A 7,273-nucleotide genomic window follows, 5' to 3' on the forward strand; every position below is an offset into this window, starting at 1 on the left:
GGGCCTTGCAATCTTGGTACCACTACCTCACAGGTATCACAAACCAGCCACCGGTTGTACCACCCACTGCTTGCGTTGGTAAGAACTTGGTAAGAGCTTGGTAAGACGCTTCCACTTGCTGTGAAAAGTGACACTACTACAACCACGTAGTCATTTGGTAGGGATAACTTTCACCTGTTTGTTCCTGTTTTTGTGTTTTTCAATGGCAGGAGGTGAACAGACTGTAGATAACAATCCTAAGGGTTTCAGCGAGTGTGTCAGCCAAGAGCAACTACAAGCTGTTGTAGAGGATGCCCAAAAAAGGATGAATGAGGCCGTCCGGAAGGCCATCACTGATGCACTCATTGAACTCAACATTGGCAATAGCATGGAGAGATTGGACAAGCGAATTTCCACGCTAACCGACAAGGTTACTGAGTTGGAAACCTTTGTGGCGGGCAACAACGACGTTTCCGGCAGCAACACCGATGGTCAAGACATGGTGCATGATGCCACTGGAAACATAGGCCGAGCAGCTATCCGACAAGAGAGATTACGGCAACGTCTTCGCCGCAACACGACAGGTATGGGTGGTGTCCACCACCACCACCGTCAAGGTAATAATCACCGTGTGCCCGATGATCCTTATGCTAAGATTAAGTTCACAATACCATCTTTTTCAGGTCATTATGATGCTGAGGGATATCTTGATTGGGAGATGACGGTAGAACAAAAGTTTAGTGCCCACCTTGTACCTGAGCAGCATAGAGTTAGACAAGCTACTAGTGAGTTTAAGGATTTTGCCATTATTTGGTGGAATGGGCTAGCTGCACAGGATGCTTTACCTGGTACATGGAAAGAACTTAAGGTAGCTATGCATGATCGTTTTGTTCCTCCTTCTTATCATAGAGACTTGCGTAAGAAATTGATGCGTTTAGAACAAGGAGATAAATCTGTACAGGATTACTATGGTGAGCTCCAAAAGGGATTGATGCGCTGTAGTGTTGTAGAGGGAAACGAAGATGCCATTTGTCGTTTTTATTTTGGTTTGAGACGTGACATTCAGGACATTGTTGATTATAAAGAATTTAACACTATCAACCAGTTGTTTCAGTTTGCTATGCTTGTAGAAAAGGAATTGCAGGGGCGTGAACAGCAGGGCAAGAGCAAGGTCAGCACCAGCACATACACGCCACGCTCGGCACCATCTTCGGGGCTGACTAAGCCAACCACTTTTTGGACGCCTCCACCAGCGAGCAAGCGACCAACAGCCTCTGGAGTTTCCGCTACACCTAAGACACCTCCTACATGACCTTCAGATTCAGGTAAAAATTCTTTGCAGGTGCCTACCAAGAGTTCCTCATCTGTTGCATCGACGGGACGCACTTCAGGTATTCAGTGCCACCGCTGCCATGGCATTGGCCATGTGTAGAAGGACTGCCCAAGTCAGTGGGCATATATTGCTACAGAAGATGGTTACATCAGCACCTCTGACATTGAGGATGAAGAAGACCAAGATGCAGATGAGGAGGATGGCGAAGTCCTTGGTGACGAGGCCATGGCGTCCTATAGGAGCATTATTGTACAGCGGGTGCTCAACTCACAAGTCCAGCAACCTGAGAAGCTACAATGCCATAACTTGTTCCAGATTTTCTTCGTCATCAGCGACCGTCGAGCTCGTGTCATTATTGATGGAGGTAGCTGCAACAATTTGGTGAGTTCTGATTTGGTCAAGAAGCTTAGCTTGACCACACGCCCACACCCACGTCCATATCATATTCAGTGGCTAAATGATTCTGGTAAAGCAAAGGTAACACAAACTTCTTTTGGCCTAGGATGAGGCATGATGTGGAGCGGTACGTGACGCGGTGTGCCACATGTCAAAAAGCTAAGTCGTGATTGAACCCACATGGTTTGTATATGCCTCTTCCTGTTCCTTCTACTCCTTGGGCAGATATATCTATGGATTTTGTGTTGGGATTGCCAAGGACTAAGAGGGGGAGGGATAGTATTTTTGTGGTGGTTGATCATTTTTCTAAGATGGCACATTTTATTCCTTGTCATAAGAGCGACGATGCTGTTCATATTGCTGACCTTTTCTTTCAAGAAATTGTTCGCTTGCATGGTATGCCTTCTACTATTGTTTCAGATCGTGATGCAAAATTCTTGAGTCATTTTTAGCGCACGTTGTGGAATAAATTGGGGACCAAGCTGCTGTTTTCTACAACATGTCATCCCCAAACTGATGGGCAAACTGAGGTTGTGAATCGAACATTGTCCACCATGTTGAGAGCCATTTTGAAGCGCAATTTGAAGATGTGGGAAGAGTGTTTGCCGCATGTGGAGTTTGCATATAACAGGGCGGAACATTCCACCACCAAGGTAAGTCCTTTTCAGGTAGTGTATGGTTTTAACCCCCGTGCTCCTATTGATCTTTTGCCTTTACCTACCACTGAGAGAATACATAGTGATGCTAGAGAGCGTGCTGATTTTATTCGTAAGTTGCATGAAACAACTAAAGCAAATATTGAAAGCATGAATGAAAAGTATAGAATTGCTGGTAGTAAAGGTAGAAAAGAGATTAAACTTGAACCGGGTGATTTGGTTTGGTTACATTTAAGAAAAGATAGATTTCCTGAGCTATGTAAGTCTAAATTAATGCCAAGAGCAGCTGGTCCTTATAAGATTATTGAGAAAATAAATGATAATGCATACAAACTTGAGTTGCCACCCGAGTTCGGGGTTAGTCCCACATTTAACATTGCAGATTTGAAACCTTATTTGGGAGAAGAAGATGAGCTTGAGTCGAGGACGACTCCAATTCAAGAGGGGGAGGATGATGAGGACATCGCTTCTTTGGATGTACCAGCTGATCCTCCAACCGTCATGCAAGGTACAATGACCCGAGCTCGAATGCGTCAACTCAATTTACAGGTGAGCTCGTTCTTAAGCGATCCTTTTCATACTTTTGAGAATAGACTACTACCTAATGATGTTATCTTGCTTAGGAACATTGGAGAGGGTCAAGAGGGACTAAGAGGACGTGGAGGAGGTGATGATGACCAGCAAGGACGTCCAACACAAGCCGGAGGCCCAGTCCAACACGAATTCGAGTCTGCCTCGGCCTCCAGGACCAGTCTGCCTTAAACTGGTCGCCTAGGACGCATCCGGACTCTGTTTTTGATGATCCACATATGGATGGAAAGCTAATTTGATAAGGAAGCCAATACAAGTGGTTTCACATCAAAATCTGTTCGGAATCAACAGGAATCATCGAAATAATTCAGCATCCAGAATCTGCCAGGGTGCTGCGACACCGTCTTTTGGTCCGTTGGACCATGTATCGAGTGTGGGCCCATTAGGGGCGCGTCCAGGGGTCTTGCACGACCCTAGAGTCTTCATAAACAGCCGCCGCCCCTCCATTAGGGTTTGGGTTTTGCTTAGATTATTCTGTCAAGAACAGTTTCGCCGTTCATCGGTTTGTGAGACCCCAACTTCGTGAGTTTAATCATTCATCTGCAATTTGGTTGCATTCTTTCTTGTTCTTGCTTGTGTTCTTCGTTGCGCAAGCAGGGATTAGCCTTCTTGGCGAGGTCAACCTAGTCCGTGACTTGGTTGATAACCAGAGGAGCGGTGGTGCTAAGATTGCAGGGTTCGATCTTTTGATCTGAAGCCGGATCGGTGTGTCACTCTCCGCCACAACGATAGTTACCATCACCTGACGGAAGATCAGGATCCTCGTCTACATTAGAAGGGCATTGCGTGTGCGGGGGACGGGTGTGCTGTGGTGGAAGGGGGCAGTGCGGTGGTGAATACGCGGTGATGCCCCGATAGCCAAAAGCGAGTGTGCTGGAGAAGAGCACGCTTGTTGGGCTGTCCGCTGCGCAGACCCATAAAGACAGCATCCGGATGGGGGCGGATGCCTGTGGCCAAGTATTAGCTCTTCTTATACTCCCACCGCCATTCGTTGGAGCGCTGACCCAAGCTCTAGGATCGTCGTCGTGCACAGCGGCACCGTGGCCTCTCATGGCTGCGAGCAGGTTGCCAACTGATGGCAGTTGTGGTGAGGTGATCGCATCAGCCGAGCTGGTGGAGAAAGAGCAGCGCAATGACACAGCAACCATGTCGGCATCGTGTTTGCCGCTACTGATGCTCCGGCTGTAGGTGACTGCAGCACGCACAAGCAAGGTGCCACGGTTGCCGCCGGCCGCCGCACCTACTATGCAGCTGGCCATGTCCTCATCATTTTGTGAAGTCAAATTTGTCACATTATCAAGAGCAGCATCTTCCGGTTCTAAGTTTGGATCAAAGGCTATTGAAAATGAAGCAAGAATTGAGATTGAACTCGATATTTGATGTTCACATAGTAGAAGAAACAACAAATTGAAAGAAGAAGAAGAAATACCTCTAGCATGTTCCAATTGAGGTAAACATTGAGATCGAACGCCATGCAAAAATAGCTAAAAACACAAGAAAAACACGCTATCTAGGTATCCTAATGGCTGCGCCTACTCGACTAAGAGCATTGCTTGGTAAACGGTAGAAAGGAGATGGATATTGATCTAATGGCTGCACAAGTGGTTATTTAATAAGGGCAAACAGGATAAATAGACTTTTGGTATCCTAAATCATGTCCAAAATGAACTTATTTATTTCTAGGATGGAGTTTGTATTACTTTTCCTATGGTCAATTACGGGCATGCTTGTTTGCCTGGATGAGGACCAGAGCCAGGCCCAACAGCTGCAGCGGGGCGTGCTTGTTTGCCTAGAGGTGATTTGGGCCCAACCGACACGCTGCTTAAAGCATCCCAGAGCTAGGCCACGGGGAAACGCGCCCCTCCGTTTCTTTAGAGCCCGGCTCATTTCGGCCATAGTGGGATCTTTTCGGCCGTTTCGCAGGCTTGGCCTATTGTCTCACTCTCGACGTGGACATTCCCCCCTCCTCCCCGTGGCTAGGGTTCGCCTCCCTTATAACCATGACTGCCGCTCTCTCTTCCTCTCCTCTTCGCTCCTCACTCCCTCCTGCTCTCCACTCTCCTCAGTGCGGTTGCGTCGTCCTCCCTTGTCCGACAGTGCGTGGTGGTGGCGGGGTCATAGATGGGCCTCGCGTGGCTCCTGTCGGCTACTCCTCCTCTGTCTCGCTGGTGCACGGGATGCTACTGGTCCTCATTGTCTTCTTCCTCGAGATGAGCGGGTGCTGCTATAGGGTGCTGTATTTGTTTGCCTAGACCTAGGCCTGTGGTGGACGCTGCTTTGTCTTCCTCAAGCCATCGCCTACTTCCTCTCTAGATCTGCTTCCTGCTCCCCAAGCCACTGGCTTCTTCCTCCTCTCCATCCCCAAAGCAAGGTGAAATCTTGAAATGTTGCTTACACTTGGCCTTATTTTGGCGGTCAAAGTGCTCATAGCGATGGGAAGTGCTTACACATGACCCGATTTCGGTGGTCTATGTGCTCATTAACATTGTTTCTGTGGGATTCATGCTTGCCTCATGGCAAATCTATGAGTTATTGGTCCCAATCCATGATGTTTACATATTTTTGTTGCACTGTGATGATATATGAGCTAGGGTTTACTGTTTTGCATGGTCTGAGATTGGGATCCCAGCGTAGCTATTTTATTTGGTCGATCTGTGAGTTATTGGTCCCAATCCATGATATTTCCATGTTCTTCTTCCACTATGATGATGCATATGGGCTAGGGTTTACTGTTTCACATGGTTTGAGATTGGGATCTAATTGTTGTTGGGTTATTTGGTCAATGATGTTGGGGTGGAGCCTTTGGGAGGCTGTGCTCTACACATTGCAGCCGAGGCCATGAAGCCCTTAGGTGTCCACTAGTTTTTTTATGTCTACAATGATGTGCACTTAGAGGCTAGCAAGGCATGCCTTAACCTAAAATCAATATTTCATTAATGCATGTAGATGGATTTTCAGTAGCAGAGATTTGCCATGGCCTCCCAGGCTGCTGCCATGGTAGTTGTGATGGTTGGTCTTGTTTCTTCTAAACTGAAAAGGGCTAGAGAGAAGGATGAGCCCATATGTTATGGTCCTAGGTTAGAAGCGGATGAGCATAGGGAGAAGAACCTTTCTCTCATTCACAACTCAACTGATGCTGAGTGCATAGCCATGCTTAGGATGAGTAGAGCACCTTTTTTTCTCACTGTGCAACTTGTTTAGACAAAGGGGCTTAGTTCTGGACTGAATTAATTCCTCAGTTGAGGAACAGGTACCATGTTTCTCCATGTGGTTGGGCATAATCTGAGGTTTAGAGTTATCCATCAGAGCTTTAGGATTTCCATAGAGACAGTAAGCAGACACTTTCACCATGTTTTGTATGCTATTAGGGAACTGAGGGATGAGCCGATCAAACCACCAACTGGTTCAACATTGTTGGGGACCAATACTAGGGTACCCAAAGAGGAGAGGCTAATGGTCGTCAACATTAATTCATCCGAGCAGTCAAGAGCACGGCTATGGCTCCAACTGCCCCTAGGTGCGTGGGCTCTGCCTCGACTGACCTCTAGGGAGCCCCTGGGGGTGGGCTCCACCTCGCCCGACACCAAAGCTGTGGGCTCCGCCTCACCTGACCCCAAGGTTGTGGGCTCTGCCTCGCCCGACCCCAAGGTTGCGGGCTCCACCTCGCCCAACCTCTAGGGGGCGGGCTCTGCCTCACCCGACACCGGGGGCATAGGCTCCGCCTCGCCCGACACCAAAGCCGTGGGTTTCGCCTCACCCGACCCCAAGGTCGTGGGCTCCACCTCGCCCAACCTCTGGGGGGTGGGCTCCACCTCACCTGACCCTAAGGCCATGGGCTCCACCTTGCCCGACCTCTAGGGGCGGACTCTGCCTTACCTGACACTAAGGCTACAGGCTCTGCCTTGCTCGACCTCTGGGGCGTACTCCGCCTCGCCCAACACCGAGGTCATAGGCTTTGCCTTGCCCAACCTATGTGGGTAGACTTTGCCTCGCCTGACAATGAGTCTGCGGGCTCCGCCTTGCTCGACCCCGAGGCGCAGGCTCTGCCTCACCCAAACTCTAGGGGTGGGCTCTGCCTAGCCTAACACCAAGGCCACGGGCTCCATCTCGCCTGACCCTAAGGCTGTGGGCTCTACCTCGCTCGACCTCTATGGGGCGGACTCTGCCTCTCCCAACACCGAGACTGCAGGTTCTGCCTCGCTCGACCTCTGGGAGCAGACTCCACCTCGCCCAACACCGAGTCCGCGGGCTCTGCCTCACACAACACCAAGGCCATGGGCTCTGCCTCACCCGACACCGAGGCCACAGGCTCTGCCTC

The sequence above is a fragment of the Miscanthus floridulus genome, chromosome 9, assembly GCF_019320115.1.
Source record: "Miscanthus floridulus cultivar M001 chromosome 9, ASM1932011v1, whole genome shotgun sequence".
In the NCBI taxonomy this organism is placed as follows: Eukaryota; Viridiplantae; Streptophyta; class Magnoliopsida; order Poales; family Poaceae; genus Miscanthus; species Miscanthus floridulus.